The 13,541-nt window shown below is 47.0% G+C and overlaps 1 pseudogene; it reads left to right on the top strand.

Annotated features, from left to right (window-relative positions):
- Window positions 1–13,541, top strand: part of LOC143404205 (cTAGE family member 15-like) — a 106,486-nt pseudogene that overhangs the window by 2,157 nt on the left and 90,788 nt on the right.

Genomic DNA, 13,541 nt, shown 5'->3' on the forward strand with positions numbered 1-13,541 from the left:
TGTTCCTCTTGCATTGCCCTGACAGATGAGGGCTTCTCAAAATGCTAATGATCATTAAAATCACACTATGATATTAATAACTAATGATAATTCAGTAGGTTCCCTTTCTCCAATAAGATTTGATGGTTAAATGGTGGGGAAAATATCTGAGTCCTTTTGTCTATGACTGAGTTTGCCTGTTGTGAACTCAAATCCAGTAAACTTCTCCTCCCTTCAATCTTTTAACAAAGACTTCTCAATTTGGCAAGACCCAATTTTGCAAAACACTGAGACCATCCTGATATTCTTTTTCAGTGAAAGAGTTTGTTTTACAATATCTGCTCATGAGCTCTACCCTATGAAACTGGCCTATTAGCCTCTTTCTTCATTTAACCAACATGCATGCACTAAAGGTTTGCAACAGCAGCACAAGTGCTCATAGACAAGATAGGGACAAAACAATGACAGGCACTGATCTCACTGCAAAGGAAGTCCTAAGTCTGCAGCAGACACCAGTTTTCACACACTGTCACAGACTCCCATCAAGGAACAGCTCTGACAGCAGAAAGTGAGTCGCTCCACTGGGGATGAGGGACTTCAGGGTGGTGCATCAGAGGCCACCCTTCATCAGTCCTCAGGCAGCCACCATTGCCCCCAGGAGGCCTCTACCTGTAGAAAGGAAACTTGCACACAGCTCCCTCACAGACCCCACAGGGTCTTCCAAGTCCCCATGATCGGCTGCTTGGACCCTGTGTGCACTGGTCACATCCGAAGGCCAAGGCCCACATTGTGCAGGCACTGCCCAGTACCCAGGTGTTCAAGGGACACGACAAACTCAGCTCCATGCAGGCCTGTGTCAGTCCTGAACAACCTGACAGTGTATAAGGAGTCTTGCTTCCATGATGGCATTTTGAGAGAGATAATCCCCTTCTACTTTGCAACCTAATTTAGTCTTAGGCCAAGGCATCCAAATGAACCCACATTTGACTGGGGATGAGTTCAGTGGTAGAGTGCTCCCTTAGCACACACATGGCCCTGGGTTCCACCCCAGCACTGCATGTGCACACACAAAATAAATAAATAAATAAATAAGACATTGAAAAATCAAAACATAACTGTGAGATGGCTGTTCCCTTTCTTGTTCCTGTGTCCTCACTACTAGCATTATGAAAATCCTGGACACATTATAGATAATAGAAGAATGCTGAAGAACAGTATTTAGCTGTGAAATAATTTTACAAAACTAAATCCATTTGAGAATATTATACAGGGGATTTTAATTGTTGGATGTTCAACATGCAAGGATCCAGAAGTTACTGGCTTTGACAAAGGACTATCAGGAGCTCATGGTTCCATGTAAAGAGGAACATAATTAGGTAATTTTGAATTAGATGGGTGGGTGGATGATAGACAGATAGGTGATGGATAGATAGACAGTTAGATGATAGATAGATAAATGATAGGGCCAGAATGAGCCATGACTCACTCATTACCTGGTGGTCGCAGAGCAAGGCACTTTTGATAACCTTGTGTTCCCAGGCATCTTGGCTTTAGGGGAATCTGGCCACATTAAGAAATGAAAGCCCAACTCACCACACAGTCAAGTCAGATTACTCTGAGATGAATGAAGGATAAGAAAGAGAGAGGAGGAATAGAAATGAGATGGGAGGAGAAGCTCTGGAAAAATAAACATCTGAAGAAGCCTCTGGAGTAGAGTTTAATGGATTCTCAGTGAACTTCCTTCTTATGTTGCTCAGAAGCTATTTGCTGCCTGTGGGAGACGGCCAGCAGGCAGCAGCCCTTCCCCTGGGGCTGCAGCAGTCAGTACATGGTGACCTCCCCTTTCCTTCCTGTCCAGCCCTATGAGGTCAAGAGGTGGACGGGCTGCTTGAGGCACTCCCCCCACACCTTCACACAGAGAAATCGTGGGGTCTTCATGAAGTCAGCCGGCGGTCAGTGGACAGGAACCTAGAACCAACTGAGATGTCCTTCACCTCCTGCACCTGACGAAAGGGTGCTGAGAAGTCCAGGGGCAGATGGTGAGTGTGATGGGGAGGGGGCTCCACTCTGAGGCTCTCATGAGTCTCACTGTGTCCCTAGAGTTTCAATAATGACTGCCGCTCGTATAATTATTGGCACCCTTAATTTTATTAGCAAAACAATAATAACAGAGGACAGAACAGCTGCATTTACTGAATACCTCTGAATGTCAGCATGGGTGCCTATTGTGTGCCACGCATCTTACATACACCATTTTATTTGATGCATGTCAAAGCTCAATAATTGCATGGTAGTCATTTCCTGTTTTGGAAAGGAAGAGGCTTCAAAGGGTTTAAGCAACTTTTCCAAAGGTTTATGCAGTTTAGGACAGAAACCAAGATCTGGCTGACCCCAGGACTCCTGGTGACACTAGACTTACACTCAGGTTGAGAGTTCTTCCCAGCGATGGCCCTGATTCCTCCATACTTCAGTGCAGTGGTCAACAGGTACTCATAGGACCTTTGGAAGCAGATGCCTGCACCTGGCCTTGGCGTCCAGGCTCACCCACATATTCTATAGAGAGTAGCAGGAACTCCTCAGGAGGCCAGTGTCTCCCTCCACCCCCAACCTCTCTCTGTGTTCCCAGCAGAAGGAGGCTGATAGGAGAAGGTGAGGCAGGTCCACTCACTGCATCGGGAGGCCAGCAAGAGCTAATGTCCTCTAGTCAAATACCCAGGCTCTGAAGGAGACTCCCCAGAGGCAATTGCAGGAGTGATGACCTCTTTCCTCCTTCCCTCCACACACCTGCTCCCTGTGCTCTGTTACATCTGTGCACATCTACAAACACGTGTGGGATGCTTAGTGTGTACTTTCCAGGACAGAGGCACCAGGAGTTGGCTGAGGGGAGAGAAATCATTAGCCAGTAACGAGTATCCCTGGTTCTAGTTCCCAGAGAGGTTTCAGCCTTCAGAGCACGTGAAGCTGGACACACTCAAGGCAGCTGTGGTGATTAAATGGCAGGCCACAGGGGAGACAATGGCAGGTAGTCATCAGACATGGTGGGTGTCAGCACCTGCCAATGCATCCAGGAAGGTACAGAAGAGACGACGTGACCCCGAGAAAAAATAAGAACCTCGCCCACACAAAGGAGTAAGGAGGACTTCTGGAGGAGGGGGGAACAGGGCTGAAGTGCTGAGGTCTGAGCTTCACCGATGAGATGGGAATGGCTGGCTGTGCGCTCAAGGCTGAAAATCAAAACCACCGCATTTCCTGAGCATACAGCATGTGTCAGACCCACCTGGTAAGTACCTGAAGGCTCTCTCAGGTAGATGCCACAGTGCTCCCCCTTCTATAAATAAGGAGTTAAAGAGAACGGAGGTTGCTGGTTGGCAGGTGACAGGACTGTGGAGGAGTGGGCCCCGCTAACCTGGACACCTTCCCTCAGAGTCAACAAGCACCACCCCTGTCCTAGCAAGTGCATTTTCAAGGGGACAGGTGGGAGCCGCCAGATGGCAAGCTAAGAGCTTCTGTCCGTGCACTCTGAGCTCTGTGCTTTGGCCCAGAAAGCTCTAACCTGGTTTCTGGAGGGAATTCCTGTTCTGTCCTGGTCATCATCCCGAGGAGGGATTATCAGGCTGACCAGTTTCAACAGTGCACATGAAAGCGTCTTAAGGAGACCGTAGACTACTTCCCAATCCCTATTGGATTTAAATATGTACATGAGTTTCATGTACTCTTCATGGTGAGTGAATGCATACCAATTAAATTTTGCTGTCTACAGTAGATAAGGACTGTGATGAACTGATTGTTACATTCCAATGGAGCACAACATTACTGAAAAGGAAGATCTGAAATGCTGGTCCTGTGTGCTTGCATCTTAGGTGCTGCTGCGTGTGCGTAGGCTTAACAGAGACCAATCCTAAAACAAGGTGCATGCTTCCTCGTGCATGCTCGGGCAATTTCTGACCACCATGGACTTTGGCGGTCTTAGGGTGGGATCCATAGTGAACCAACCAACTACAGTGGAAGCTTCTGATCAACAGCAAGTAGCCCTGTTGGCTGGCCTATGCCCTGGAGAGGGTTGTGCACACAGGAGTCAGTGTCCCTCAGGCTGGCCTTCAGCTCTTAAAGGAGACAGAAGCAGCTTCCCTGATGGAGTGCCCACCTCCACACCACAGTGGCCAATGACAGTCCCCCACCACCTTGACTCCCAGGAGAACATCTTCTGCCCCAGATTTTATAACACAATAGATCCTGGATGCAATTTTGTACATGGCCAGTAGGTGCCACCGTCAACCACATGATTTAAAAAGTTTGACTCCTACATATGTTTGAGCAAATGCTTGTTTATGCAGATGGCCTAAATTGGGGCCTAATTTTATAAGCATCTAACTCATGCAGCTACAGTTAGCTTAGATCCATCATCTCAGAGGACAGCCAGTCTTCAAATGAGGCAGATAGGTCAGATGATGGCCAGAGGGCACGAGGTCGCCTGTCTCCTAGGTGTTCATCACGTGGAGACACATTAGGTACTAGGGATGGAAGGAGAGCTGAGAATTTCACCCACTAGTGAGAACACATCCTCTGTGGAAGGAGACACAGGCAGGCAGGCAGAAGTAATTCCTGAGGACAGTGTGGACAGGGAGGAGAATCCAGTAGGCCAGGGCCTGGGGAGGAGTCCCGGGAGTTGGGCCCAGGAGGTGTGGTCTGAGCTGCCATGGTGGCATCAGCAGGTGCAGGAGGTGAGTGGGCATGCTGAGAACAAGCCAGGGCTCCAGGAAGGGGCAAATGTTTTAGCCAGACAAGATGGACATGTCCATGGTGGAGGATGGTGCAGGAGGTGGCTGCCGCGTGGGAAATGCTGAAATGCCTTAGGTGAGGAACATGGAGGTTGGGTGGGCCCCGCTGGTACCATGGGCCTGGGAACATTGTTCTTAAGAAGGTTGCTCCAGAAGCCTGGCTCCAGGCAGGTGGAGGCAGATGGGACTAGCGGGGGACCGCAGGTCGGGCTCGATGTCCTGGGCAGGAGAGAAGGTGGGATGCCTTTTGGATCATGTCTGATAAATCTGGTCCCTGGAAGGGACAAGGCAGAGAGCCAGTAGTCTCTGGATATGCTGAGACAGATGCTTGGGAACCTGAGCACATGAGCACATCGCTAGCTAGACTAAGGAAAACAAGAGCCGCGGCAGCCACTCTGCAGATGGAGGCAGGAGTCGAAAGGCCAGCTCATGCACTTGGAAAACTGAGAAACTTCACCCATTTAGGTACACGATCCAGCAGACTGTGGAAGCATGGGGATGTCAACTTAGGAGACAGAGGACTGGGAATTACAGGGACACACATTTGATCATCTGTGTTTTCCACATGAGAAACCTGATTCACCCAGGTAATGAGATTTTATGAAACATGTTCATTTATATTTAATAATTAGAGCTCTATTTTCTGTTATTTGTCAAAGATGATTTCTTTTGAATTTGGTGAGTTCATTTTAATACCTCCCAGGGCAGACATGGTGCAGGGCCCGGTGGCTCTCACCAGGGTCTTCTCCTGGAGGTGCACACAGTTCACAGACTGAGCCAGCACCACTGCAACGGCCTCTGAAGGAGTTAAACATCACATTCCGTTCTTTTTTGGGAAAATTTTCATAATAAACTATGATGATAAAGAAGAGAAATCTAATGTAATTTTTGAGAATTCATTAAGGGCTGTCTATGTGTGACGTATCCTGCTGGATTCCAAGAAGGTCTTGAAGAAGGGAAGGAGAAGGCCTCTCCTTGCAGCTGGTGTGTAGCTAAATGCACCTTGCACACACATGTATAGACAACTGAGAGCAGCACCGAGAGCCTCAGCTTCCAATTTTAACTACAGGTATTATAAGGCTACTTTAAAAGTGGGGTTATTTGAATTGTTAATTGTGAATTGATGCAGGCATTCATTTGCCTTGAGGTATTAGATAGCTTAATTAACTACCATGACTCATTTTTTCAAATTATAACATGAAGACTAATTTTCCTTACCTTCTGCCTCTAAGATAGTAATTAATACATTTCTGCATCGCACTGTTTCCCAATCCGATGAGCATTTATACGCAGAGCAGCCTGGCACCTTGCTGACTGACGCTACTCAGCTCAGCTGGGATTGTTATCACAAGCTAGTGGGAGAGATTTGTTCAATTTCTCAAGTGCTCTTCGGCAGGACTAGAGCTCTAAAACAAGGCAGACAGGTAACATGAATCATGCATATGGTAATTGTAATAAATAATGAAAATATTTAGACACGGTGAGGTTTGAACTTGAACTTTATGAATAAATTTTGATTAGTATGCAGTGCAAGCTGTATACGCAGCTTTTGTTCTTACTCTTAAAAGGCAGTCATTACTAAATGATGCTTTGAAATTTTACAGCTGTTCGCTCATCTCTCCGAATCCACTTTTCTATCTGCAAGAGAAGTCATGAAATCCTGTCCTCTAAGTCAACATGCCTGCTGGCTAAAGGACCCTGACTCCCGTTTGGAATCACTGCTGTACACAGCACCACGTTAGCACTCTGCCAGGTGAGGAAAGGTGCCGTCTACAGATGAACGGGTCACAGGCCCAGAACCCCCCCTGCTCTGAGAACGCAGCAGTGCAGAGTGCTGGCCAGGGGGGTCCTCCCAGGGCATGTTGGAATTCCATCTTCCACAGCTCGGGTAACATTTTTTTTTCTATTAAGATTCTTCGGGCATTGCCACCCTGCGTTTTCAATAAGAAATGAAGTAGAGTTCATAAAAATGAAGTGCTTGGAAAAGATCACACAGGAGAGGGGGCTCTGGGACGGAAAGCAGTGATAATTAATGAGGGCTTCAATAGGCAATCTCATGTCCAATAGATCCCAGCGATTTTATAAAGCTAGCAGGCAGAGACGGACAATCTCAAAGTGGCCGCTCGGCACTGGGTACGAAGGTGCCGCTCCACCATCTCCTTCACCTGACCCCAGGAGCTGACTACGGGAGGTAGGATGAGTGGGTGATGGTGAAGTGTAGTGTCACTTAGGTGGCCATGACAACTAGTGAAAACCAGGGGGAACAAAGGAGGAATGGCTTTAAAACAGAAAAAATGAAACTTTTTCAACCTTCAAATTTTTGCTTGTGCACAGTGCTCTCCCTGGACGCTCACGTCAGTAGTTCCTCAAGGCCTGATTCACTTATTCACCCAGCAGGTCACGCCCAAGGGCCAGCACGGGCCAGCCACTGTCCTCGCACTTTTTCATGGAAATAAAATTAAAAGAGCAGCTCTGGCTTGAAGATTCCAGCCTCACAGTGAAGATGGAAAAAGAAATAGATGGTTGCAAGTGACATAGCATTCTCCTGTCCACCCGGGAGACAGTTTCCAAGACCCCGAGGGGATGTCTAAACCATGGAGAGCACTGAAGCTGTTCCCTGCACCTTTTCTGTCTTCACTTAGCCCTGTCACACTGCATCCATGGCCTTTGCAGTCCACAATGTAACAGTGGAGCCAGCACGAATCCCTTTCCCCTCTTCACAGTGCATGGAAGATCTGCCCTCACTGTGAGGCTCAGCCACCTCAACATAGGATTTTTTTTTTTGTTTCCTTATTAAGTCAGGTTCTTTACTTTTTTTCAGAAAGGACACAATTAATGTCTTCTCTGGCACATCCAAATTGCCACCACCAATATTATTCTTGGGAACTGTCATTAAAAAAAATAAAAGTTACCTGAATTATAGCATTGCCATACAGTGATAGTGCCTCTGAAACTAAGATGATTAATAAGTGACTAACAGGCAGGTAGCATATACATGGTGCATACTCTGCAAAAAGAGATGATTCACATCCTGAGAAGGATGGAGCTGGGGGGGGGGAGGCACACAAGATTTCCTGGTGCTACTCGGAAAGCCAAGCAGTATAACATGTTGCTACTCAGAAGGACAAGCAATTGAAAATGTCCAAATTGTTAATTTCTGGGATACTCCAAGACATTAATTGACTCTAGGTAACTAACCTTGGGAAGTGAAGCTGTGGATAAGTGGTCTACTGTATAAGTGCTGTGGCAACCAAACAGTTCCAATCAGGGACAGATAGCAACATAGTCTCCAAATGGAGGTGCTACACAGATGAGGTCATGCTGGCTTGTCACTTTCTTTACCCTGATGTCCTGCCTACCATGGGCAGGGGTACATGCTGAGACTACGTCCATAAGCAATCAGCACATGCATCTGTTATTACTGTGATCTATTGCTCTCTGTGGTACTAGGAAAAGAATTCATCAGAGGGCTTTGCTCTCTGAGGGGGCTTCCTCACATCCTTTCTCTAAAATGGCTCACCTAGAACCCACAGCTCGTGAGCCAACCTCCCTCCCACGCCCAGTCTCGACAGACTGCCACTCTCTCAAAACAGGGCTTCACCTGACGGTGCCGCTCTCCCTCTGCCAGCTCTTCATCAGTTCTCTTTCCTGGTGTCCACGATTGAGCTTTATGCTTCCATTAATTATAAATTGTTTAGTGTACACAAGATACCATTTTTGTAAAAATTAAACAATTCGTAATCATTTTTTCTAGCAATTACTGCAGATGATTTGTTCTTTCTCAGTGTTCCCTCTGGGTGTCATTGCAGCCTCCAGGAACCAGATTTCTGACTGTCTGCTGCCGATTCCCACCTTTCCCTTTATGCTGCTGCCTCAGTTTCCCTCCTTCAGGGCTACAGCTCCTTCCAGAGCTAGTGCTGTCATTAAAACAGCACCCCTGTCCCTCATCAAGGCCAAAGAAGGAAACTCATGATTCTCTCTCAAAACATCAACCTCCCCTTAATGACAGCATCTAACTTCCACCCTATGTTATTTAGGTGTTTATTCACCCACTTATTGACTGCCACCAGAAGAGACAAGGATGAGCAACACCCGAGCTGACCTAGTGCAAGCAAGGGGGGCACCGCGCGCCCTCGCAGCAGAGCAGATTCGGCTCCGCGTGTCACACACACGTCTCACCTCTGATTCTGCAACGAGTGGCCAGTGACTTTGGGAACAGAACTCCAGAAGCACCAAGCAACCCTAAAAATGCTAAGAAATAATGTGACTTCATCCCCTTTGGGGTGCTGTTCCTCCTTCCAGATAGGGACTAGGAGCACACACAAGTCGCAGCCTCAGAGTGAGCTGAGTGCTGATTTCTGTAGAGTACCCAGTGGCCAGGAGCCTTCCCCCCTCACCTTCCTTGGTACCCAGGGCTGCGTGGCGCCAGCACTCAGAGTCCTCAGCTCTCACAAAATTCAAACCCAACACCATCTTTGTATTGAGTTCTCATTTACAAACACTGCTACCCTCAAAAAATATTTTGATCATTGCAAGGAAAACCACAAAGAATGGACTTAAACATCTCTAATTAAATGTTTATCTTTAAAGTTTTCTTAGTGTGGTTGATCTTTGCATGGTGGGAAGTGTGCCACGCAGTCACCTGCTTAGCACTGGCATCTGGGGGCAAAAAGCTGTCTCCTGCACCTCTCATTAACACTCCTGTGGTGTGTGCAGTTGGGACACACACTGTGGCGCTGGGTGCTCCATCTTGCTAGCCCACACAGCTCCTGGCTCTGCAGCTGCTGCTTTGCTCCTCAGTGCGCCCCACCCATTCTTGGGGAGACTCAGCTCACCACCTACCTGGAACCCAAGGAGATACCACAGCTGTGGGTCTCAGGGCTGTTGAGCAGCTCCCTCACCCCACCCATGGCTTCCCATTTGTCCCTGGTCATAGCTTGTGTTTTCTCTGCCACCTCTGATGGTCCTTCCTCTTTCACAGTATGCACAAAGTATGCAACAAAGACCTAAGCTCATGCCCAGCCTCGCCCGACTCCTTGGCAACCTGAGCGAGTCAGCCACCTCTCTGAGCCTCACCAACAGCACCTTAATATGAAGGTGATGCTCACAGTCCACATGATACTAATGAGCCTGGAGGGAGAATGTGTGTGGAAACAACTTTGTAACCCATGAAATGACCCACAATGAGTTACTACAAATTCCCTCCCTGGTCAGAATGGATTTCCTGCCCTCAGGCCACTGATGCTTTGGTTTTTCAGAGCTGTGAATATGGGGTCACTCAGCAAGATGACCATGCCTCAGAATGCTGCAGATGCAAACCACATTTTCATTTGACCACATGGTCAGTTATCACTGTGAGTTGGACAAGATATTAACTTCTCTAAGCCTCAGCTTCCTTATTGAATTGGGATAGTAACATCAATTACATGATCATTCTGAAACATAATTAAACAATAAAATATCAAATAGTGTTTAGAAGGTGGTGAGGGCCCCACTAAAATGTCACACTGTGGTACAGCCCAGTTGAGTAGGAAGCTGTGCTTCAATCCAATTACAACCTTGTGCTTCTCTGTTGGCCACATGATTATAAGCCCCTGAAGTGCAAAGAACACAGCTCCTTCTATTTGTGTCCCTGTCTCTCTGCACAATGCAGGAGGCTTAGCAAGTCAAGTGCCAGGACTCACAGGATGAGTCAGCCAGCCAATGTTGGATTAAGGTGCAGTGATAAGTATTCAGCTGGGCATGGTGGGACACACCTGAAATCCCAGTGATTCTGAACAATGAAGCAGGAGGATCCCAAAGTCAAGATCAGCCTCCGCAACTTAGTGAGACCCTGCCTCAGAATGAGAAAGACAAAGGGCTGGGGATGTGGCTCAGTGGTAAAGTCTACCTGGGTTCTATCCCTAGTACCATAAAAAAAAGACATTTGGTGGTGTAATAACTTTCAAATAAAATTCCCAGAGAAAGAATATATGAAGAAATATCCCAAATGTAATGTCATATAAGTCAAAACACAGAATTACATTATTGAAGAAGCTGCACCTCCTGAGTGACGCATCCCATATCTCTGTGGTCACTCTAATGGCGGGTGAGACTCCTGTTCTGGTGTATGCTGTGTGGACTCTGTGGTCTCTCAGCACTAGCTAATAAGCTGCGGTCAGGCCAGAGCCTTCACACACAGGACTGCTGCACCTGGTAGGCTGGCGTGGTGAGTAAACATTGAGCTACAAGTGACACAACACACTTTATGGAGTACCTAACATTTACCTGTCACAATCACCACAAAACCATTAGGGTGTAAACAAATGTCCCGATATGGAATCCATTGGCTAGGCTGATGAGAAGCAAGACCTCTGAACTAGAAGTTTGCAGTGAGCTCCTGGGCTCTACCTTGTCACCACTGACATTTTCTATCAATTATTCCCACCACTAGAAGAATGCTGTTGTGAAGAACTTACGTTTACGCACAACAGCATTTCAACTAGTTAGCATTGTCACCGTTATAACTGAACACAGATAGGAACAATCTTCTTTTTGCAAAAACAGATAGTGTAAGTGGCATCAATTATGAATCTAGTGAAAAATAAATGTCATATTTTCATTTGCTGATGCAGCCTTTGGTTACTGACCAGTGTAACATCTTTCTTGAGTTTCTTTAAAATACTGAAAACATCATCACAGGCCTTTCTGCTCTGGGACCATTCTGTTCCAAAGACGCAGGTCGGGGAACCACAGGGGTCCTGATGGCAATAACTACAATTTTTCTGCCTTTTCTCTTCTAAACATGCAGCAAGACCCTAGTCCATGTCAGTGCCATCAAGACAGAATGAGGGGGGACAAGTGGGATGGGGTGGACAGGTCATTAGATCCTCTTAAGTACAACAGGCAGTGGCCAAGTGGATGAGACAGTCCAACGATAAATCTGTGAATGCTACACGAAAACACAACTGAGGGGTGTAAGATGCTAGTCCTCTAATGCTTCAGAGCCTCAACTTCAGGATGAAAGCTAGATAACCCTAAACTATGAGCTTAACGTGAACTTCGTATTGCTTCCTATGCCTGCATACTCTTGGGAGATGTTAATTAAAAGGTATTGATGACGCAATGGATATTAATGTTCTGAATGTCTCTGCTCTCCCTTCAGTAGATAGGGAAACCTCGTAGAAAAGCCTGAGCAAAAGAGGGGATTTCCATCAGCACCTAACCTTTCTCCAGGTGGCTCACACTGTATTAGAGTCATAACACTCTGAAGTCACCAGCCGGGCCTTCCCAGAACTGGCAGTACTGATGACCTAGGAAAGCTATCTAGCAGCAAAGAGGTGAATAGAACTGAGGGAAGGAAGAGAGTGAAAGGATACTTAGTGTCAGTGTGAACCTTCCAATAGAGGGACTCCATGGAACACTATTTGCCAGCATCCTGTGACAGACTTTCATATTTGACTTTGTCTTGAATTTGACACATTTTTTTTCATTGTTCCATTTTGCTTTTGCAATTGCTAAAATTTGAAATACAGCCCAATTTCAATGATTTTTATCATCTGAACTACTTTTTGTTAACCTTTCACATCTTTCCAGATGCAATGGATAATATAAGGAAAGGCTTCCTGAAAAGGGGCATCGAGTCCACCTACAGTTCGCACCGCAGGCAGCAGTGCAGAAGCCATTTTTGGCACAGAGCTTGCAGGTCTTTGCTGAAGGGGAGGGGGACACCCGCCTACAAAGGCACCCCCAGCACTGTCCTCGCTCAGGTGGTCAGCAGCATCTGCCGAGGTCTGGTGAGCAGGAGAGGACAGGACCAAAGACTTCTTGAACACTCTGTAGATACCTGGAACCAGCCTGTGCTTCTGCCCATCCGTCACGCCTTATTTCTGAAGGTAGCACTGAAACCACAGGTTAACAACGGCTGTGTGCAAAAACAATAACTAGGCTTAGAGATTGCTAAGAAACATCTTCAAAGCAGAAAAGTTGTGTACCTCCTAACTCCACGCTTTTCGTGATGCTTAAAGTCTTACCCCTAGAATATTAGAAATGCAGAACTAGAGCGGATCCTCAGGGTTAGGCACTTAAGTTAGAAAAATTTACAGGAAACCAATGAGGGAGAAGATGTGAACACTGGAAAGAGCAGCTTTCTTCTGTATTCAGAAGCCGCTGAGTGCGTCCTAGGTCCTCATGTCCTGCATCAGGATTTCACTATCAATGCTCTCAAGTAGGGACAGGAGACACGCATGTGCCCTTCTGCCTCTGTTGAACTTGGCATTAGTGTTTCATAAGAGGGAGAGGCGGAGGGGCAAAGAAGGTAACGAACATGTGGAGCTTGCACACCCACTTGGATCTGGGGGATACGGCTCACCACGGCATTGGAGAAGGTCACCCCAGAAGAAAATCCTACTTATGGCCTGGTGCTTCTACCCGCAGGAGCCACCTCTGAGGCTTAGAAGTTAATAGCTCATTACAATCTCCACCCTGTGGAGCGCAGCACCTCAAGAAGCCTAGCTCTCCTGTGTTCACATGATCCTCCCTGATAGTGAATGTTGAGAGATTAGAACAAAATTAGAAAGAAACTCTGAATACAAAGGGAAGAGGCAAAATGTCTCCATGGACTCCTCCACATCCAGAAGTCATGATGGTTAAAGGCCCAGCTAAAGTCGCTGCCCATCTTCACATTACATGCCTGTGTCCCAACCAGGAGGCCCCCTTTCTGGGAACCCAGGTGCCTCTGCCTGAGCCTTAAGGCCACCACACTGGCTACCGTAGGTGCATATTTGATCTACTCCTCCAGAGTAT

This window comes from Callospermophilus lateralis, chromosome 7, assembly GCF_048772815.1.
Source record: "Callospermophilus lateralis isolate mCalLat2 chromosome 7, mCalLat2.hap1, whole genome shotgun sequence".
NCBI classification, from domain to species: Eukaryota; Metazoa; Chordata; class Mammalia; order Rodentia; family Sciuridae; genus Callospermophilus; species Callospermophilus lateralis.